This window comes from Haemorhous mexicanus, chromosome 3 (genome assembly GCF_027477595.1).
Source record: "Haemorhous mexicanus isolate bHaeMex1 chromosome 3, bHaeMex1.pri, whole genome shotgun sequence".
Lineage (NCBI taxonomy): Eukaryota > Metazoa > Chordata > Aves > Passeriformes > Fringillidae > Haemorhous > Haemorhous mexicanus.
In genome coordinates, this window is record NC_082343.1 from 23,052,938 (window position 1) to 23,077,103 (window position 24,166).

Below are 24,166 nucleotides of genomic sequence, written 5' to 3' on the forward strand. Positions count from 1 at the left end.
GGAGAACTATTGATTTCCCATGTCTGCTTCTGACCCTTTAAGATATAAAAACCCAAATGCATTGCTTAAAGAGAATATTTATTTATTCTTTATACCTGATACACAAAAGGAGCTTCAACACAAAAAGCAGCTTTTGCTGGATTTGTTTTAATAAATGCAGCATGTTTGGTATTTCACTGAAACAATATGCTAACATGCCCATTTCTAAGCTATTTCTCATCTCAAATTCCCCTTTTTCTGCTCTATACTCCGTGGCTCTCCCACACTGCCACAGCACACAGAGTGGTGGACCTGCAACTTTGCTGGCAATGTTTATTTTCAAAAGACAAATATTGTGCCAGTGTTAACTTCAATTAGGAGACTTATTTGACAATCTGACTACTCCATCTGATGCCTCAAGGGCAAATTTCAGCACTTTATGAAAGATGTTGGCCAAAGACTGATCTATATGAATAAAATATAGGGGAGAGAAGTTTTAATGAACACTTGAAAACAAAACTATCAAGAATTAATTGCAAATATTTACATGCAAATAAAGGGGTTGGTTTATATCTGTGAAGGCTGGTGCACTCAGAAAGAAAGCTGCCACTCCATCCTTTAACTCACCCCGCTGTGCCTCTGTATTGCAGGCGTCTCTGGTGGAGTATAGTCAGTACCACAGGAGGGGCAATGTGCAGCCCCTATGGGGTGTGGACCCTGCAATCCCATGGCAAGGCACTCTGCCCACCAGGATCCACACAGGGAGTTCACCTCACCACATCTCCATGGATTTGCTCTGCGCTTGACCCTTTTTATTGACACCCAAATATCTGACAGAAGTTCTTCTGTGCTGAGTTTTGATTACTTAACGGTGCTTTACTTGCAGAATATTTCCAGAGCATGTAAAAGACTCCTGCGCTGTTCTGTGAAAAGCTGCTCCCATTGGGCAGAAAGTCACCTGTGGCAGAGAGCCTGCCCAAGGCCTGGCACAGCTCAGGAGCACAGAGGCAGCTACACCTGCCCCCCTTGCAGCTCTCTTTCAGCTGAAGCTCCAGGTGCCTTCAGCAGGAGGTTTGTCCGAGCGCAGACTGTGCTGGCTGCTCCTCACTGCTGCTGCCAGGGCACTGGGGAAAAGGGATGGTCACACCACAAGGAAAGGTTTTCAAAATTGCCCCACTCAGGTGCTAACAACAGGGATTGTCCCCACTCCTCTGGAAACCTGGAGCTGGCATTTGGCACCCTTGCTAGGGGAAAACCACAAAAGTGGAGGCATTTTCTAGTCTAATCTACAGTCCTGCAGCTGGAAAGAAGGGTGATGTCTTCAGCACAGAGTTGAAGACATCACAGAGAGAAACCTGCTGAGGACAATGGGTCCTGACTGTCTGCAGCTTCTCCTCTCACAGCCCTGTGAAAGCTGTGCTCAGGTCATGCACTGGGACTCCCCAACATCACTGGCATGGGGGCAACTCTGCCCGAAATCCATAGATATGGATGCTACAGGCAGGACCACTGGCCTGTTTACCACGGAGAGAAGTGCACCCAACAGCAGGCAGGTGAAACAAAGGTGACATTGTAGCACAACATTTAGTGAAAAATTCTTTTTTTCCCCTTCTGTCTCACAGTGTCTGATATGCCACTGCCGAAAATGGTTCTGTTCCAACGAGGCCACAAAAGCTGCAATACTTTTCTGAACCAGTTTAGCTGTAATTGTGAGCTGGGAATTATTCTCACCAGAGTTCAGGACAGTGTAAATTACTCAGAGAAGACATAACTTTGCTATGTAAGTCTTAATTGTCATCTCTAGTACTTTATAGGAAAGATGCCACCCCTCATAGCTCCTTTAAGGTCAGATAAATACCTCAGGCCTGATCCCTGGATGACGGGACCCCGCACATTGGTTCTCAGGCAGTTTCTATTTGTATTTGACTGTTCACCCACCCTTATTTCACAGCCAAGCACACGAGCAGCTTTTTGCTATAGACTGCAATTCAAAGGTCTCTTGAACTACGGCAGCTGGGAGTGTTCTGTTGGAATGATTTTTTTTGGGGAAAAATATGCCTTTTATGAAATTGGGATTTCTTTTATGGGAAAATTTCAATTTTGCCAGAAATTTCTGATTTACTATTAGGAAAAATCAAACTGATGGCTCCATGGCTGCTTGGCTGGAAGGCTCCTGTCGATTTTGTTGTCGTCTGCACAGAGAGAACAAAATTGACAATAGTCTTCCAGGCAGGCAGCTGGGGAGATGCAGCAGGTCTGGAAGAGGGAGGAGGGGAGGTTGAGTGCCCTGGCGCTCTGCCGGCCCTGCAGCCCAGCTGCCTCCCCAGCAGCCAGGCTAGGGGGAAGGCGAGGAGAAGGAGGAGGAGGAGGAGGAGAGGCAGGCATGGGGTGGCCAGCCTGCAGCAGCCTGCCGATGAGTCTCCCGCCGCTCTCCCTTTTTGCCAGGCAGCTGGCACGCCCCAAGAAATTCCAGTTTGCTTCCCCTAGAAGAGATTTTTCTTTTTTTTTTCTTTTTTTTTTTTTTTTTTTTTTTTTTCTGGAGAGCATTTACTGGGGGAAAAAAAAAAACCCTTAAAAACAAAATTTGAAATCTCACCATTTAAGGGGGGGTGGTGAAGGGAGAGGGGATAATTTCAAAATGACTGTTTTCTCATGAGAAGGTATTTCGGTGATTTACACAGCTCTACCTTACACCTGGTACTATATTGGTGGGAAAAAACACTTCTGTTCTCTGTTTTGGTAAGAAGTACAATGCAAGAAATAAATGCGCCAGCGTGGCTAGCAAAAGAACCCCACTAGTCACACTTCAGATTGATTTGGATAAGTCACAGCTTCTGAGCCTCAAGGTGTCTGGTGGGAGCAGTGATCTCAGGTCAAGCAGCAGCACTGCCTATACCAACAAAGCCAGACCCCAAAACCCCACCAAACCCTGTGCCTCTGGCCACAGCTAAGCAACAACCAGAGAAATCTTTTAAAACCAAAAAGAAAGCGGAAATACATTGGCAAGTTCAGTCTGATGCAATTTGAAAGGGCTGGCTAATAAATCCTAAAATTCAAGGATATTTATGGAATTGGTCACAGACCAATTGCAATTACATAGACTGAGTACAAGGCAGTGAGTGTGTCTCGCTGTAACATAGACCATAAACTAGAAGCTGAGCCCACTGCAGGCTGTTGTGCGGGCTGGGAAGCCCCCTCCATTGTGTGTTTGTGTGTATTCCTCAACCTTTCTGAACACGTTCAAGTTAGCTCCTGTTTATTCCACACTGACAAAAAGCACTAGAAGCTGAAATTATAATGATAGGAGGAAAACACAGATTCATTTCCTGACTCTAAAAATATTTCGCCCCAGTAATGTGTTGGGGGCCACCCTTTGAGATTTCACACACAAGCACACACAAAAGCACTCTCGTTCTTGCAAGACTCATTATTCTTATGATCCTAAGCAGACTTTTGTAAAAGAGAAAGACCAAGAGTAATGAAATCTTTGAATGATAACATTCAGTAAATCAGAAAAAATATTTCTACAAGCACCTCAAAATAAAAAAAAAAAAGTTATTTAGTATTTTCCTATATTCCAATAATCCATCCCTGATTTCTATAGTCCAATGATCCATTCTATAGATACTGTGTGGTCCATGACATCACTATTGATAAAACAGCAAAAGGTAATTGTATCAGCGTAGAAGAGCAAATATGAATTTAATTGTAGGGTCTCTATTATTATTTTATAGTGTAGGTTTTTGGATAATTTATTAATCCTAACAAAGATGGGTGATTTGGAGGTTGCATATTTTTTATTTCTTAGGACTTATTTTATTTGATAATGACATTAAATATTAGAAACTATAACAGCTGGTGTGTTTATCCTTACTTGAGTGTATTAACCTCTTTAGCCCTTTTTTCCAGAAGAAGGATTCAGCATTACAGATTTGACTGTCAGCTGCAGTGCCTGGCGGCCCGTTGGATTGGCACCCTGACAGAATCGAAAGTCCAGTGCTGCAAGTAAACATGGATGACATTGCAGATAGATAGAACTGGCTGACTTGAGGCACCTGCAGCTGTTTGCACCAGAATAAAAGCAAAGGTTGTGGTCACTGGAGTGGAAAAACACTGAATTTACCTCTAGTTATTTTGCCTGGGAAATTCTCCCCCCCCCCCCCCCCTTTTTTTTTTTTCCTGGTTGTACATTTTGGAATCTTTCCACTAAAAGCATATTAAGCTGAAATACCTAAGTGAAAAAATCCACCAGACACCAGAGGGTTCTATAACCTCTTTCCCCCCCACTCCCTTTTTTTTTTAATTCATTGAAGAGTTTCCTCACCAGTTTCTGCCCAGTAAAATTCACTCTTTACCAGTGGTAATACTGGGTTGCAGGGAAGGATGCAAACACTGAATCCCCAAAAACAGTTCTCAGCAGCTGATTTTTTCAAATGTTGAACAGATAGAAACACTTATAAGCAGCTGAACTTATTTCTTTTTTTAACACAGAATACACAAGGACTGCCACAAGTGACAGTACAACAGTATACCTAACCATTTTGCTCAGCAAAAAACTCTTGACTCTTGATCTCTTTAGCACTCCCACTTCCCAGGACGGGTCCTCAAAGTCCTTGGAAACAAGGAAGACAGCACAGGAACTTAGCAGCAGCTCTCACTGGTAGGCTGTGAGAGATCTGCACAGCAGCCTCATAGCCAGAATATTCCTTTCTGGAGCATGGAGGATCTAGGCATGCTTTACAAACAGCATTTAATTGCCATAATCCCCGGTAAAAGTATTATATCTAGTTCACCAGTAGATAAACTGACGCACAAAGAGCTTAGGGGACTTGCCCAAGGTCACACTCTGAGTCAGTGACAAAGACGTGGCTCGGGGCAGACGGCACAACCCGGGGGTGATGCCGCGCCGGGGACGCCGCTCTCTCCGGAGCGAAGATCAGCAGCTGGACTGACAAACGAGTGGGAGAGGGGAGGGTAGGTAGGTATGACAGAAATGAGGTGTTTGATGGCTGGGCTTTTCCCCTATGCCACCTGCATCCCTTTATAATACCGGATCATTTACATTTTTAAAAAAGTGTATTCTTTTTCATCATGGGCCACTGGTGGGCCTCGCGCTATCTTTTGTGTGGCACCCCTGCTAACAGAGGTGGCGGAGTATCAATCACAGCTTTCCCTGGGGTCATACCTTACTATGCTGGCTCCTGATCAGAAAGAAGCAGATGGTTATTTACCAACAAAATAATCAAGACCTCAAGAAGGTTGGGGTTTTTTTCCCCCAAACCCTCCTACAGATGAGGCCAAAATAAGGCAGAGTTGCTTGTGTCCCCTCCTGCCAGCTTTCAAGGACACTGCTTGTCCCACCAGCACCTTTAAATGCGTTATCTGTTAAATTTGCCAGAGAAATGTGTGGCACCTGACAGAGTAGAGTTGCCTTAGATTATTCAGTGTCTTTCATGAGGATCTGGCACTTAAACCACAGTGTGAATTACTGCTAGATTATTGTGCAGGAATATTGTTATCTGCCCTACACTACATGTTTGCAATCAGTTCTTTACAAGCAATGCACAGGCTGCCTTTGAAATTTTTTCAGTAGTCATGGTCACCCTCCTTCTTTATTTAGTGTTAAGTGTTATTCATTTAGCAGTAAAAAAAGAACAAAAGAGAAGAAAGCAGGTGCTCTAAGTTTACTCTACAGCCAGCTGTCAGGAAGACACACTTTACTTATTTATTTATTTTTTTGTGGCACATAAAGGGGATTTATTGAAAGTGTTGGGGGAAAAAATATGAAGCATACATTCAATCAGTCTTTTCTGTAATCAATAAGGTTACTGAAGCAGAAAAAAACTATAATGAGTTGTCACAGAATTTGAATTCCCATTTAGTTCCTTTTATATGTATTCAGGCAGAAAATCATCATGGAAAGTGAAAGTTGGGAAGCAAGGCCTGGCAGTGACTCTTGGGTTGGGCTTGCTTTGAATTTTCCAGGTAGCATTTGACCAACTGTTGTCTGAGTGATGGGGGCAGTAGAAGTCATGGGCTCCAAGGTGCAACTTCCTTGTATTTCAGGTGGAGAAACCCCCTAGTGAAGTATGGGTGATCTTCCTTTTAGAAGATGCTCAGCCGCAATGGTACATCCAGCTGGGCTTGTTGGATGTCCCAGATTCCTTACTCCTCTAAGTATTCAGCATTTCCAGCCAAGGGTCAAAGTGTCCCCAGCTCCAATGCAAAGGAAAGAAGAGCCCAGGACATTCACTAAACACATCATTCCAAAGGTGTCTGGAGGAGATTTGACCATATAGCCCAAGAGCTTTCCCAGTGTGTTTAGAATTTCTTAAAAGCATTGCCAAAGCATGTAGGAAAGGAAGGCAATAAAATCCTTTCCTCACATCAAGGCACACTCCTGAGGATCCGAGGGTCCATGGATTTAAGGCACACACTACCTTGAATTGGTTCGGTCTCATATATTTTTCTTTAGGAATCACCCAACATGATATCATTTGCTCAGTCTGCTTTCAGTTTGTCTTACCTATAGATTTTTCATGCTCCATCTTACTTATGTGCCTGAATATCCCTGCAGCTTCCAAAGATTCTCATTTTTCCTCAGTGTTCATCTTTACATTTTTTTCCCTATCTTCATCCAAAGGCTATGAGTTTTGATTCTAGAATATCCTGGTACTCCATGGGCTTGTAACTCATGTGTTTCCTAGTCACTCTGACAGCCTGGTTGCCCTTTGGCTCCATGATTCACTAGTCCCACTGAGAAACTGCAGAACACCTTTTATTTATAAGAATAAGTTATATTTATATGATAGACAATGGATGATTTGATCTCAACACTTGTCAGTGCATCTTGGGAAAGGTAGACAAAAACCTGGCCCACATAAAATAAGAAATTAAGGTATCTGAAATCCAAACTCTAGCAGCCAACACAGTGGCTTTTAAAACACAGGCTGCTGGTAACAGTTTAAAATTAAAAGCTTTCGCTTGTGTGTTTCTACATATGCAAAGACAAAATATGGAAAATTCCAGAGTAGATAATTTTCATAAAGCATAAAAACCAACTGGTCTCCCAAATAAATGTATATGGAAACTTTGTGACCGTCTCTAGACATCGATCAATTCTTTGCATTCTTTGAATGCTTCTGAAGTGTGCTGTCTCCACCAGCACATCATCTTTAGGTGATGGGGATTTCGACTTTGACCTAAATGGTAAAGCCAATGTTAAACTGAAAAGAATTTTCTCTGAATGGCTCTAATTCTTCCCTCTTTTTCTCCTTGCTATTTTTTTCCCCTTTCCTTTCTATTTACTGTTTTTTAAATTTTTTCCTCTTTTTTTATACCGACAATCATAGGATTGAGACAGGGAAAATACAGCACATTGCCAAAATCACATAAATTTTAATGGCTTTCCTGTTCACTTAACCCCACATCAACAGTGTGACCTTGCTAGTCTGAACCATGAACCATCAGGGTGTGGAGGCCAAGAGCAGGGTGGATCTGGCCTTGCTCCAGTGTCTCTTGCAGAAAGGAAACTGTGGGGCATTTTGTGGGATATTTTTGAAAACACTGTGTGTCTTTTTCAAGACACTTGTGCCCTAATTACATGGAAGCTGGCAGTAGTTTGGTAAGCAGTCAGCACCCACCTCCAACAAGACTGACACACAATTAGCACTTGTGCAGCACATGTTACTCAAGCTCTTTCTAATAATCTATGTTTCTTCAGCCTAACCTAAATTTTTAGTCATCCTTCATTTCCAGGATATTTACACACCCCAAAGTCCTTAATGGCTTTGTTCTCCGAGGTAAGGAATTCTAATTACTGTTAACAGGAAGGAAATTTAAGAATGGAGAAAGACTTAAGGGAAGATTTTTTTAAAGGTGTACTAGCACCACAAGACATAGAGGCACGTATCATTAATCCAGAAAGGACAAAATCAGTGGTCTTCTCTGACCTCTTGTACCATACAGGCCACTTAACTTCCCCAAATCCAAGCATTTTAAGTAGAGCAAATCTTTCAGAAAAACATTCCATCTTAATTTTAAAATTTCCACTGGTATAGAAAGTGCCACAACCCTTGGCAGTTTGTTCCAAAGGTTAATTACATTCCCACAGAAAAATGTGTCCCTGATTTTTAATCTGAATTTGTCCCTATAAAACTTCTAGCCTTCAGAGCCTGCTATTTAACAGACTGAAGAGGCTTCATTTTAAAATTGCATTCCCCATGGAGGCAATTAGTGTGGGATTATCTCACTCAACGTTAACCACACAGAAATGAAGCATCTTGTCTCACCCAGTGTTTGGGGATCCTTCTGTAACCAATTGAGAGAAACAGGTGCTACCTGAGGGCAATTCATTGCAGCTATCCCAGTACAGATTAGTTGCTCACTGGAGATATATAAATTCTACACTGACTGAATAAAGGGACAAAGCAGTGAGTTTAAACCCTATTCTTGTCATTCGCATGGACAAAATGGGACAAAACAAATCCCATCATTCTGGACTGGGATCAGCTCACTTCATTAGTCTTCTATTTTCTGGAGGAAAACAATTCCTTGAGCTCTTAATGATAAATCATCTCTTGCAGTTCCTTACATGCCCTTTGGGGCATTCTCCCAGCTACTCAGCCTGTTAACATCCCTCTTGAGATGGATTCACAGTGGGAATGCCAATATTAGCAGTAATATAAACCCACCCTGCTCAGACCTGACATTCCCTTCTGAACTTGCAATTATAACCCTTTAGGTACCATACTGCACTGGAAGTTTTGTTTCCCTGATTATCCACCTGTAATGAATTCAAAGTACTTTTAGAAGTCACATCTATTACAGTAAAGTCTATAAAGCCAACTTTTGCTGTTTCTAGTCAAAAAACATTACATTATGTCCAAAACACCTAGCTTATCAGCAACACATTCATTTTAATAATGTCTACTTTCCTAGTGTTTTTGTGGTCTGTAAGTGTAGTCTGTATAAGCTATATAACCTATAGAGACTGCTTTAGTTTTTTCAGGACATGTTTAGAAATATTACATAGCTTTGGACCCAGAACCATTCTCTGCAGGATTCCAGTGGTGACATACTTGCTCAGTGAATATTCCCCATTTACAATTATATACTGAGATGTACCAATTAGCTGGTTTTTAATGCATTTGATGTTTGCTGCAATGATTTTGTAGCATTCTCCTTTATTAACCAAAATGTCAGGTGGTACCAAGTCAAATGCCTTACAGATATCTAAGTACATTACATCAGTGCCATTACCTTTCTCAACCAAGCTTGTAATCTCATAAAAATTATATCAAGCCAGTTTGACAAGATCTATTTTCCATAAACCCGTGTTGAAAGGCATTAATTATATTACCTTCCTTTAATTCCTTATTAATCAAGTCTCATATCAGCTGTTCCAGTATTTTGCCTGGGATCGATGTCAGGTTGACAGGCCTATAATTACTCAAGTCATCCCGTTTAACCTTTATAAATGTTGGCTCTATATAAGCTTTCTTCCAGCCTTCTGGAACCTCCCCAGGGCACCAAGATTTGTTGAAAATCATCATTAATGGTTCACAGAGCTCCTTTGCTAGATCTTTCAAAATCTTCCATTAGCGTCTGCAGCCTCTGCTGTGACCATACGTCATTCTTGTTGCAAAAAGGACTGGGGGATCCATGAGACACTTCCTGCATCTTCCAGTACCCAAATACCTATGCAAGCCTGGCTGCCAGCAAGCTGCTTAAAAAAAGGAAAACAGTGAAATAAAAAAAAAAACATTTTCCCCCCACTCTCTGCCCAGGGGCACTTTAAATACAATTTCTCCACATGGGACCATCTAAATTCATAAGAATGTTTGTCACATAGCTCTGCCTGGAATAAAACATCTTATGATCCCACCTCAAACTCAGAAAAAGGGGCCATCATTCCAAGGAACGTCCCAAATTTCTCCTGAAAAGCATGCCTAGTGCTGTAGCACAAGCCTGGTCCCACAGTCTCTGCAGCATCCAAACCCCTGATGTGCCAGAGCTTTTGCCTTTTGAAGGTGCAGTTTTCCCTCTATCTGCATCATGGCACAGCTGAGGTGTAATCAGGCTAGGGACGTACCCCAGCAATCTGATTAGTTCAATTAGTTTGTAAATACACAATACTGATAAATTCTACATGAAAGAGACTGGCATATATGTATATATGTGTGTGGGGGGGGGGTGTGTGTGTGTCTAAAGTCTTGTATGAAAGAAAAGCAACTACTAGGAAATAAACAAAATAATGATGTGGTGTACCACTTTTAAAAATGAAATATTTCAAATACTGAATTGTAGGATGTTTCCAAAATGCTGACACATACACATTGGACACTGAAACATTGTCAGTAGTGAATATTGAATTTTTCTGGTAAGAGAATTGATACTTTGGTGGTGGCATATAAAAATGCCATAGCGGAAATATATCCTGTTGTAATTTTTTAACATCCTTGTTAAAGTCTGTTTTTTCTGCTCAGAATTTGTTTTGTGGATATCCAGGCAGCCCATCTTCTTACAGCCTGAAGATCAGGGACTTCTGTGCTCCCATTCTCTATGAACTCATGGCCTCTGTGTGGCAGGCAGAAGGGGTGTTTTCAATTCTAAGTGTGCATGCCTAATTTAACTTTGCCGGTAATTTAGCTAAGTTGTGCACTGAGATTTTTTGTGAACAAGTCATAAAATGCATGGACAATTTTCCACATAAACATTTTCTGAGGTACTTGCATACTACCTGAATTCTCTACATGTTCATTCTCACAGATTAAGCCCCTGAAGTTTTTGTTTCTGTTGGTTTTGGTATTTTGTTCAGGTATCCTTGAGATTAGTTAATGAATTAATTATTTTCTTAATTGCCCTGTGCCAATAACAGCTTGTAGGCAGGAAGCATGAAGGGAGGGTTTTTTGAAAAGCTGAGTGAAATAAGCAGAGTAAGTTCAGATGTGAGTATATCTATGCAAACATATATATACACAAACCTATATGTAGGTAGAACTATAAATATATATGTTTGTATGCACGTGCATGTGTAGAATGCCAGCTGTTAGTAATATTTTTGGGTAAAGAAAATCACCCCAAATTTAGAAGGGTAAAACTAACTGAAAAAATTGGCAAACCTTTAAATTAATGAAATATTTAAAATTAAGACTTACCCGGTGGAATATATTTTGAATTGTAAAGTTGTGTTAAGTGAAAGAATAACTCTAAAAATATTGTACTACAAAAGAATAAACCAACCAGCCAAAAAAAGATATATTTCTTAGCTGGTGCCACGGATCTGGTTACCTCACTGAAACAGGTGCAGCAGAAAGAATCCTTATCAAGGAGAGAAACCAAAGTGATTTGAGGCACAGGCCTTCTTCCTTCAGTACTGCAGGTTAGTTCACATGAACATGAGCAAAAGCGAATGACCTAATGCATATTCTGCATGAGATAAATCTGAGTCTCCTAAATAAACACATGCAGTAAAATTAAAACTGAAAGCACAAATATTTTACATTTCATATATTTAACTTGTAGAACAGACTCTGTTGGAGGATGTTATTGAGGAAAAAACAAAGGAGATGGTTAAAAAGGCACCAATGGGAATAATGATGATATGAGCTAAATTACCACTAGTTAAAAAAACCTATCTAAATACCTCAACATTACAAAACAGGGATTTTCTAACTTGATATCCATATTTGGTGTCTTACCTCTATTCCAGGGCTATTTGTGCCATCGTTGGAGGCAAAATATCTAATCAGATAAACTGTGGGCTCATGACAGAAGTTTCCTCTGTTTCTGCAGCACCACACTGTTAAAAGTACACAGTCCCTTCAGATATACCTGTTTGCCACACCAAAGCCATGCAGGGATAACACTCCCCTCATTGAAAGAGCATTGCTGACACAGCTGGGGCAACCAGCTCCAGGCAAGTGCTCTACCTGAGCAGCATTTGGGACCCTGAGCTAAACCAGACAGGGCTTCAGTGCTGGCACTGTCCTGTTCACAAACGCATCAGTCACAAATAAAAGTTACCTTTTTGGAGGCTTTGTTTGGCCAATTCACAGTTGAGGAATAACAGTCACAAATAATAAATTTCATACCTTTGTCACCAGGATTTCAAAAAATCTGCAGGGTTCTTGTTTGGATGCAAATCTGAGTAGTAGCTCATCCCCTGTGATGAACATCAATAAAACTTTTAAAAGGTTTTCATTTTGGCAACTACTGTCAAGGCAAAACTTTCTTTCAACCCTCTCCATGTCTTTTTGGGGAAGGCTCTGCTTCTTCTGCACAGAGGTCTTGGCCCCCACCTCTTGTACCTGCATCTTTGAAGCCTAACAGGAAAACTGGAAGTTAGTGATGTTTTTGGGTTTTTTTCCCCAAGCCCAAAACATCCCTTTATTGCTTTGCAGTAACTGCTAGTACCCTGTGGCACGCTGACAAAAGTTGCCTTTTCCCACAAATGCCTCAGAATAATGAGATGTGACAAATTAAACTGCATTTGCCTTTTGTCTAGCATAATCCTGTTTTAAATTATTTTTTTATTCTATGTTTAATGTATTTTACAGCTCATTGGAAGATCCATGTTGACAGCCCAGGTGAGGTTTTCTTCAGCTCCACAAACCCACTATTCACAGACTGCTGCCAAAAGGAGTTCATCCTTACAGTCTCACACCTGCCCTCAGTGCAGTGGGGAGACAGGAATGCACAGATCACCACTGCAGAAGTGACCAAGCACGTCCTCCCCAGCAGAAGAATTAACAGCAGAGGTCTAGGTCGGAGTTCGAGGAGCAAACTCCCATAAGGAGCTGTGCAGGACATTGTCCCAGAGCATCTGGGTGAGATCACCCAGCAGGGCACCACACTAGGTGTTCCTGGGTGCACCTAGAAGGAGCAGGCTGAACCACCTTGATGGGAATCTCAAAGAAACCAGTGCTGTGGAGATTTAGTACGACATGGGGGCCTCCAAAAAACACCTCCTGACCCCCAAATCCTGGCCTCTCTGGAGCTTGTATACTCCTCCTCCCCAAGCAAATAAAATGCTGATGAAAACTAGTTTCCTCCTGTGCTATATTCCCTCTGTCCTTCAGGCTGGCACTGCTCAGCCTCCACAGTCAGGCAGCGTGCGTTCCCTCTCGAGCACATTTAAGGAGCACAGACGTGTTCATTTAAGTGCAGGCTTTACTTAGCTATCCTTAAGAACACAAAATAGGCCCAGAAAAAAAAGACGGTGTCTGTATGCTCATTAAAACGCTTTCAGCCCAGGGCAAGGATTTGATCAAAAGGATTCCTGCCAATGGAAGGGCATGCTGGAGCCATTGTAAGAAGTTATGTGCGAGCGTCTGCCTTCCTTTCCTTTTCTTTCTTGTGCCCTGTCCCTTCCACTGCCACCTCCAATCTCTTTTCTTCCAGCTGGGGGAACAGAAGAGATTTTACTTCCTTGATGACAATTGTGTCCTTTGAGCAGCCAAAGCAAAAGGCACTTTGAGTTCAAATGAGACTGTGACTTAAACCAATATTAGCCAAGACCAACACATGTTTATTGTAATATAAGTAACCTTCATTCTGATCAGCAGGTTTTCCTCACCCCTCTGCAGTTTTACTCATTGCCTCTTTCATTCTTCCAAAATGAATAAATGAATTGGCTGCACATTTTTATTCACAGCAGTGGGTTTCAGAACTTCAAATCAGAGAGGCGTTTTGATTTTAGAAATAAACTCCAGAGGAAACAGTTTCAGCCAGAACTTTCATATATTTTTTTTACCAGTTTAAGGTAACATCAAAACTCACCTTTCCAAAAAAATGAAACCTCACAGCATTCTTTTAATCCAAATTAAATAAAGTGTCATCCCTGTGTCCTCTTCCTTCATATTTAGAGGGAAAGAAAACTATCCTGCCCATACTTTAATGGTTTTGTCTGCAAATCCTAAACGCTCTGCTGCTGCAAATTTCAAATGATCTTATACAGCCAAAGTCTCTTTGGTGTCAGCAGCTGCCCAGGTAGCAACACAACCACGAGAACGCTGCTGATCAGAACAATGAATGCCTGATCTACAGATGTCATATCAAGGTAGAAATCTTGATGAGCATTGTAGCCACATTACAAAGTGGATTACACATGCTGTATCTGGGTCAGAGAAGGAGTTATTTCAGTAAGGTCAACAAAGTACTTCTGGCCAAACTTATTTTTCAACATTTTGAGAGATACGCTTTTGTTTGTTACTTCATGTTGCATCTTATAACAATGCTCTCTCTGTTCCCCTGTATCAGTCTGCAAGCAAAATTAAAAGGAAGGCAAACACTCCCATGCCTGGGGTCGTGCAATTTCAGAGATGGGTTCCAGCTCCCTGCTCTACTTTCCTTCATGACCGGGGGCCCAGCTGCAGGTGCCCAGAGAAGCTTTTGAGCTACACGGTCAAAGTGTGTGTCCCTTTTGTCCCTCTCTCCCTGCCTGCACTCTCCACCCAGTGAGAGGATACAATTAGGATTTTCTTGCTTTCCAGGTGTGTTGGTGTTGGTCAAGGAAATAAATATACCAAGGCTGTAAGATCCTCAGACGCTCCAGCCCATGGATAGAATAGGTACCAAATGACTTTTTTTGGATGTGTGTCCCTACACATCAAAGTGGTCACTGGTCAGCACAAAACACACCTCAGCTTCAACCATCCTTCCCAGAGATGGACAACAGGCCAAAGGCTATGGTACCATCCCTGAATGGCAGACAAGAGAGGAAGTTGCCCTATCAAGGGAATGTGACATTTTAAAGCTGTTGGTTTACAGTACTGTTGGTGGGAGAAAGTGATAGTGATGCCTTCTTTTTTTTTTTTTTTTTTTTTTTTTTTTTTTTGGTCTGTACCAATGTCTTTTCTTGTCTAAATTTTAAAACTCTTTTTTTTTTTTTTTTTTAATTTTAAATTTGGGGCAAACCAAATACCCAATGTAGCTCTTGATGTCTGACATCTTATGTCTTATGTTTCCAAACTCAACAGTCTCCCTGAGATGCTTGCAGCTGCAGAAAAAATTGGAATGACTGTCTATCCCTTTCAGCTGTGCTGGGGCGCTCAATGCCAGCAGCCCTGCAGCACTGAACCTCCTGGCTCCTCAACTCCCCTGCAGAGGACACCCTGGGTCTTGTGCCTAGCCTGGTATGACTTGGGCAAGATGTGCATGCTAAAAATATTGCTATGAGATTGTCAGGAGAGCAACACTCTTGTGTTGGAAAGAGAGACTTTTCAAGGCAGTATTTCAGCTCCATTAGTCCTTATCCAACTCAAAAGCTTAGGATGCAACTTGGGGATGCACTAGCAATCCTACCTGATCATCCACTGGACCTCCTTCCACCATTAAGGGCTTAGAAACTTTTTCCCAGTCTCAAGTCTTGACAGAAAACTAGTTTAATGCTCAAGTATTACTTAGAGTGAACTCAAATAAATTGACTTTTGGTCCTTTCCACCACAATAGCCTGCCTAGAACTGCAGAGGAAGATCTTAAACTGAGCCATTGATGTCACCTCTGAACAGCTCAAGCCTAAAAGAAGATATGTGACTAAATATATATGTAGAGATGAAAAATGTTCTACTTATCTGACCTAATTATAAACATAATCCAATTGTGTTGTTTCTATGTTTCTAAGGGGAAAAAACCCGAACTATTTCTACCCACTTGAAGAGGTGGCAATCCTAATACCACAAATCTGCACATTTCTGTAAGAGTCAAAAAAGGAAACCAGATCTGTAACTGAAAGCTGTAATTATCAAGGCTAACCTTTCCTGACTGAGAAATGCAGAATGAAAAAAAAAAAAAAATCAAGTTAAGAAAAAATGTTCAAAAGCTTAAATAATTGATAGCAAGCAAAATTCTTTGTTTTGTTTTTTTTTTTTTTCCAGTTCCTATCCTGCATGTCAAAAACCTGTGAAACTGTATGAGGGTAGCTAGAAGCCTATGCTGTATTTATTTCTCCTTGATGACAGTGTACTTTATTCCAGAACAGTGGTACATGTGTCAGACACATCTGGCTCAACACGGGTATGATCCAACACCCAAGGAGCACAGCTAAGATTATCCCATTGACTTCTGTAGGCATTCCTCCAAGCTAGTACCCTCTTGGTGCTGCATTACTTCCCTCAATGGATAATTCTGAGCTCACATCTGTGTTCTAAAACGTTGCTGGTGGTACATAAAGAATAAGTTTATTTGCGTTTATTATGGTGTATGGTTCACATTCTATCACTATAATCCAAGGTTTAAGTTTGATGTTAAATAATTGACCTGTTTAAGGAGGGGAAGTAAGCCCCCCCCCCCCAAGTTTTAATAAAGCTTTACCACATATATAAATAACAGGCACAATATGTTTCCATTAGGAAGATAAGCTTTTTTCAAAGCAGTTCACTGTTTAAGGCTTTAAATTTTGTCAGCACTTGCACAAGGTTGCAACAAACCTTGACTTATTTACAGAGAGATGTTGAGGGGAGATAAAGCCACTTAATGATCCACCAGTTCTTGCTAAATACATTTTCCTTCCATGCCCTCTCTGAAAGCAGGTAGGATAGCACCATTCTTTGGCATGTTCTTAAAGTACTTGAACTTAAGGTTTTACAGAACAGCTAAACAAGTGGGGCTTATGGCTTCTCTGACTAAATCCTCTAAGCACTTAGGGCTAACAATAACAAAAAAAAGTCCTTAAGCATTTATTTGAAAATAAATCTATAGTAAGAATAGAAAAGGGGACCACAATGGCATAAACAAACCAAAAGTTTGATTTCCTTTGGTGCCTTATTCAAGACCAGATGGTTTCTGAGACAGAAAGTGTCAGCTTTCAGTTTTTTGAACTTTTGTCAGGTCTGCAGCAATACCAGCAAAAAAACTGCCCCAAATGTCCCAAACATTGAGAAGAAAATATTCCCACCAACAGAAACATTTGACCTCTGCTTGTCTGAGTGCATTCCAGCCTCTCTATGTTTGTTCATAAGGACTCTGCTTGAGTGGACATCAGCTTGCAGCAAGGACTGACTTAGTAAAACCAATATGTTACCATAGGGACCCTGATGTATTTAACAGAATTTCACCTTCCCTTGTGTTCAGTTTTGACTTGAATAGGATAAGAGTGGTTTGGATTGTTTTTTTCTTTTAATTAAGAAAGACAAACAAATAAAAAAACCAAACCAAAAAACACAAGAAAGACAAACTCTAAACCAACCAACCAACCAAATCAAGACCAAAAAAAACCTAACCAAAAACCCCACAAAAATACTCTCTAGTGCTCATTTCTAATCATTGCATTTGGTACAGTTCCCAGGCTGCCCAGAAGTCCCCCTCTCTGCCCGCCTTAGAAATGTGTAAGTACAGGCTGTCTGCTGAGCCATTTTGCAGGCCCTTGGAAGTCAATGCTAGGTGTCCGTGTGCCTCTGTTAAGGACAGCACTGCTGCCCAGGAAGCAAGAGAGGAGTCTCCCTCCATCTCCCTCACTTCTTTGTCTCCTCTCCCTTCAGTATTAGAGGTGGCAATCTCTTACAGAGACAGTTTGGAGGTAAAATATCAACCTCAGCAGTGACTGCTCCAACTCTACGGGGGAACTCAAGGTTAAGAAGTGAGGGAGAGTTTTAACTTGGCGTAATTTCAACATTGTGTGTGACTGGTGTGACTGCTGCAGGTGAGGCATGGTTCTGAACCCAAAGGACCTTGTAACTCTTTATTAACTCTTCCTTTAGCAAGGAAGGTGAGCACCTGGAGCATTAGTCATCACACATCTTACTCTAGATTCCTCGCTCCGGTTACTGCCTTGGCCATTTGCCTGGGGAAATGCATCTCTCTCCCCACGTGAAGTGAAGCTGACCAGTACAAGCCCTTTTTTCCCCTCTGGCTGCTTTGCAGTGAAAGCAAAGCAATCAGCAGGGTCTGTTTGCAGACAGGGTTTGAGAAAATCCCCCTTTCCCCCTCCCACAGGTCTGTGCACACAAGTGCCGCATGGGAAACGACAAACACAACGTTAGTCATTTCCTCCGTGCTGCCAGCTGCTGAAGGTTTGCATAAGAAGAACCCTTGGACTTCAGATTATTTCTTAAAACACCTCTTGCCCCAAATCTTTCAGCAAACAAATGCTGGACTGGTGCCAGTGAGGCCAGTTGACTCCTGTTTCCTGGTGTGCCCTGCCACCTCCTTGCCATCATTGCCCCCACACGCTCCCATCCCTCACCCCAGAACCACACGACACACCCGCTGTCTGGTAGGGACTGTATTCTAGAAGCCTGTGCTGCAGATGCAGGGCAGATGCTCGAGTTTAGATGCTTTTTTTGTGATCTATATTTAGGTGACGGCGGCACCTAAAGACTTCAGTTATGGATCAGGGCCCATGTGACACTACAGGGCTGAGTGACAAAGGAGACAGCCTTTGCCCCCAGAAAACAGACAGTCAACAAGTCAGCCAGGAAATGACCTGTGGGGAGAAAGGGTGGCACGAGCCAATAATGAGAAGAACAGATTTAGCAATAAGTTAAAGCTTCAGCCTCATAAATAAGATTGCAATTTTGACGTGACCCCTGCTCCTGAATCAGGAGGTGAAAGCTTCTGATCATTACCATCATCACCATGATCATTATGCTTCTGATGCTCTCGAGCATTTTGTCTTGTGTCTCATTTGTTCTGGCCTGAACCTGTTTCCTTAAGCTTTCCTTTGCCCTCCTCAAGGAAACATATGCTTGGAGAGACCTGGCACTGGCTTTCACTGCTCTGAGTAATTCCTGTGCTTTAGTATACAATAGTTGTAATCCCTGAGATCACCATCATGTTTGAAGCCTGCTGCCTCATCTCCTCACCCCCAAGTGGAACATGTCCTCAGGCAGGTGGGAGGATGGCAGCATGTCCTGGTTCTGTGCCCACACACAAACCTCTCCCCAGTGTTTTGCTGTAGCAATGTGGAGCAGAAAGAACCAAAATGAAGACCACAGGAGGTAGGATAGAGCTGACCAGGAGGTCATCTCCTGGTCCTGTTGGCGGGCCCTAGCTGGGAACATCAGTCCAGGGTCACAGGCCTGTTGGAGAGCACTAGAGAGTGCCAAACAAAAAAGAAAACCCAAACCTGAGTTTCTGCAGCTGATGCAGTCTCTCTGGTCCCTCTGTACACTGTACTCTACCAGAAACCTTCATTTCTTGCCTTATTCTGTAGCCCAAATAAGCTTTCTTCTTTCTTGGTTTCACTGCCTGGGAAATTTGATATTGGGGTTGAGTAGTCTTAGGCATCATGCTCATCTAGTTTAGCCTGCAAATGTGTCTCTCCTCTTTGTAACCACTTGAACCCTTTGACCATGTTTTCCATTTCTTGTTTCCACCAAAATATTTTGGTGGAATAGTACATTGCCAAATCTGCATCACTTATCTTAACAGGAAAGGCATGTCCTGCTTCAGCCCTAGTTATAAGGAAGGCACTCTTTGGAAAATATGTTCTGACATGGGGCAAGCTCACATGAGCTTTCCGATTTTATTTACTGTTTGTTTTTCTTCCTCCTCAACCCCCAGCATCGCAACCCCAGGAAGTTATTTTCTGTAACCAGCCTCTTACATGAGCACACAGAGGCAGTGAATTTGTTATTGTTTCTGGCTATGTCTACCTATGCTGTCAACAAATCACGTTCACCATCTGATCTCCTTTACTGATCTTCTGTTCCTTACATACTTGAACACTTTCTTATTATTTATGCTAACCTCCTCTGCAATCTTACTGCATTTTTTTACCTGTTCTTGCCTTATCACTGTTTATTGTCTCATTTTGCAGTCATGCTCAGAACCTCTTTACAAGACCTCACATGCAGCACTTCTCACGTATTTGTCACATATTTGTTCAATAATCATTGGTCTTGGAGGAAAAGCAATTTTCTTTGCCTGCTTCCCTTTTGGAGCTACATCACAGATCTCTCCGTCTTTGCTTCCTTCTAAAAAAATCTATCAGTGTTAATATCAAAATTTTAATCTTATCTCAAGCTGACCATGGGTTTACACTCCTCAGCAGAAAACAGCTTGCCCGGAACAAAATAAATGAAAACAAATTATGAAGACATACAAATATGGGCTTCCATGATGAAAACTCTCTGCCAGGCTCCTGCAGTCTGTGGGCATTGCCTCAGGACAACATTCTTGGTCACTTACAATAAACTCTATATCTAAGCTTTACAGTCTTTTTTTTTTCCTTTGGGTTCTGGTCTTGGCCTTATATCTCCTCATTGCTGGTCTTTTCCTACCTCCCCAACTCTTCATATAAGTGGAAAGAGTAGGTAAACTCAGCACACAAGTAGAGACAGGGCACGTGGAAATGCACAGGCTGAGCTGTACTCTGATATTCAGCCATCAGATTCTGCTGGTGTGCTAGGACTGGAGTGCCAAATACATCAGAACAAAGGCTATTTACAAAATATTCACACCAAAGTTGTAGATGCTAATCTTTGTAACCACACATGCTGCTGAAGGCTGATGAGATCTAAACATGTATTCCAAAGCATGAGGGAGTACCCTAAATATAACTCCTCTGACAACATTATACACTGATGTGTCTTTCAGTACTCATAGAAAAGGGCAGCTGCTCAAGCCAGTACTGCTCATGTGTGAAGAGATTTTCCACGCTGTATTTTTGGATTCTCTTATTCTGTTATTTCTTGTGAATTTGGGGAATAGCCTTTGACTTGATTGCTAGATTAGGAATCACTAAGGTGAGTAGGGTTTTGTCTGTGTAGAACAAGACAGACCATCAGCCACTTGTGCATTTTCAAAAATCATGGGGGACAGTACTTGCTCAGAAAGAAATGGAAAATTTCGTATTTTTTGTTCCTATATATGTATATCTTAGTGTACTCTCTCATTTGCTAGATGTTCCTTAATATTGATCAATGAGTGACCAAAGGAAACAAAATCTCAAGCATTCTTACCAGAATTCACCAGAAAACATTCAACTGAATGATCTAGTTGGAGCAATGCCTTTCATCAACACTGACACTCTTTATTGGTAGGTACTGAACCAGATTTCAAGGCAAGAGCCCAGACAGCCAGAAGCCCAGTGAATATGGCAGTAATGAAGGAGGTAGGAGACAGTCTGAGTCCCTGCTTTGCCTAATGTAATCAGGGACTCGTTGCTCTGACATTGCAGGCTGAGTGTGAGCTTCATCTGGCCCCTTATAGATGCCTTCAATCCAGGCTTCTACCTCTGAGCTCATCATCCATACTGCCTTATGGCTGCTGGAGAGATGCAGGAATTTTTAGCATATGTTACTCCAGCCCTGAGTATGACTGCAGCTCTCCATGTGGAGCCAGAGGGAGTGAATCAGAGGGAGAGCTCTACCCTGCACACCCTGCAGCTGAGAAAGAACCCCCCTGGACACTCAGTCAACTCCTCAGGATCAAACAGTTTGAGAAATAAAGGCAGATGGGCTCATGCCACCTCCTACACGTATGGTCACCTACCTGGGTCAGTGGCTGCCTTTTCCAGGTGCTTCCTGCTGCCGTATCCAACATCATCTGCCCTTCTCTGCTGCGTGCAGACCACTTGCACAACACATTGAGAGTTTTGTGGGCAAAGCCATGTCCTGGTGTGCTCTTCAGCTTGCTTCTCTTGCTTTAATCTGAGGTGAGTGAAGCACTTCACACCTGACAGCTCATCCTCCAGAAAGTCCACACCAGGTCATGTGCTCATATTTTAGTTACCACATCATTTCTCATGCTGTGGTTATATATACTTTAATTTCCACAGTCCCCTAGAAGGTTTCATGGCAATCAGGTACTGCCAAATAACTTCCCTTAACTGACAAAAAGTTTACACTTTTCCTTCCTAGGGGCTTGTCATATCACCTGTGATATTTAGTGGGATGTCGTACTTTTCAGTAAGGTATTTTTCCCTCATCTACGGCTGCTAAAAGAGAAGAAACAGCTCATCACATTCCTAATGCCATTGCTTCCTAGCCTGATTAAATCCTTCTTCATTCTTGCCTTTTGAGATAGGAATTAGTTTTCTCTAGCGTTTCTACTTTTGCCGCAGCGACACTTATTTCTTCAGAGTGCTCATGCCATGGGGAACTCAAGGCTGAGTTTTAGAAATGGACCACCAACTGATATACTGACATACCTGAGAGGACCAAGGTGTAAAGGTATTAATGTGGCTGCCAGGGACAGCCAGACAGCCACATAATTTAGAGCAGTGTCAGGGCTGCTCTAAAATATGCAGGTGTTCCTGACCCCCACTGAACTCTCCATTAGCCAAGGATCATTGCAACTATTAGCCTCTGCTGCTGTATTCCCTCACTAGGCTGAACTAGGATGAATTTCAATTACTGCTCCATTCCCTTCCCTTCCAGCTTTATAGTCTCTTTCAAGAAATATCCCCTATCGCATTTCCAACACATTACAATATTCCAGTCAATTTTCATTAGCACAACTTTCATTTGCTTGAATTTCTTCCTGTGTCTTACGTGCTTGTGTTGCCTCTTCTTGCACATTTTTTTTCCTGGTGATAGACTGTGTCACTGGATCCTAACTACTCCCCAACTTCAACTTAATTGATCGAACTTGGCATGTTTCCTAGAATTAGGACTGTGTAAGCTCAGACTACACAAGCTTGGCTGTTCAGCTGGCCATGTGAGATGGCAATCTTGCATTACTTCTGGAAACCCATTCCCCCACTTCACTTCTGCATCGTGGCTGTCCCAATCAATAGCTGAGTAATTAAAATCCCTCATGATCAATGTTCTAGCTGTTTTACAGACTTCTCTTATCTGTAAAAACATTTCCCAACCTACTTTCTTTGCTTGCCCTGGGGGTCTGTAGCAGCATCCAGGAATAGCATGATTGCATTCATTGTCCTTCCTCAGCTTCTGCCCAAACAGTCTCTGCTCTGACTGACAAAACATTTATAGTGTTTCCTGCTCTGGACATGGGTATACACTGCTGTCTCTGCTGTGATTGAAGAACACAGCCTGACCCCTTAGTAAACTTTGCATCTCCCTACTCTGTTTTCAGTCCATTCTAGCTCACACATTCCAGGAATATCACACTTAGCCTTGGAAATGCATGTTTTCAATTGCTGACCTTATTAATATGCTCACAGCATTTGTATAGAAGCTATTTTCTCCTCCCACCTTTGCTTTACATTCTCATTATCTCCTACAACGACAACCAGCGGATACATTACCGAGAGATCCGTGCATTCCCTCCTTTAAATTCTTCTCCTCCCACACCACTAATCTAAAAAAATGGCTAGATCATTTCCTTATTAGTGGACAATCTGTTTGCTCCCATAGGGTGCAGAATAATGCAGGCCATCTCTCCTTTGCCATTTTGCTTTCTCTGTTTTGTTATTTACAACATGTCAAAGTCTCACATTCCTCATTCTCCTGATCCCCCCCTCCCCTCCCCAATCAATCTAATCTCTTAATTTCACTGTGCTAAAATGAGCCACTTGCATACTGGAAAATACCTTTATGCTGCTTTATTCTTCCACGGGCCAGCCAGGGTGTGCAAGGCTTTCTTTTTACAAATACCTGTATGTCTTCCCTCTACATAATTTATGGAAATCACCATCCATTTTGCTAGACTTGTTTTAAAGCTTTTTTATCTGCCATAACCCACTGACTAAAAATTCCCTATTCCTTCTCCTAGAAGCATTTAAGTTGTGTGCATTTGTGTGAGGATTTGGTGTTTTAAACAACTGTCTGCAATATCAACTCTGCCATCAACTCTTCTCTGATCTAATTGTGCAGCATATTTCCCCATGCCCATTTCATCATTTTGTGAGACCGTGTCTTCTGAATCATTAAAACCCTGGGAAATGTTCTAGGCACTGGCACAAGCCCCCCTCTCTTTATTACACTTATTGCCTCCTTTACTACCACTTTTCAGTTACCCAGATACCATCCTTTATATCCTACTGCTTCTGCTGGAACAGGGTTGCTTCTCCAGCACAAGGCTGTGCTTCCAATGCACTCATCCTGCAACTTGCTCACAGCTGGTTCTCCTCCTCCTCTGTCACTCCTTCGGAGTATGAAACCAGCCATCTGTCATCAGTGAACCTCTCATACTCATTGATCGTCCCCAGCACATCAACCTGTCTTTCTAATTCCACTCTCCAGTTTCTTAGTGCCACAGCAACTGGCTCTGTGTGTACATACAGACGTGTGCACACACAGGGCATTGTTCTGCCTTTGCCAGTCCTCATGTTCAAAAC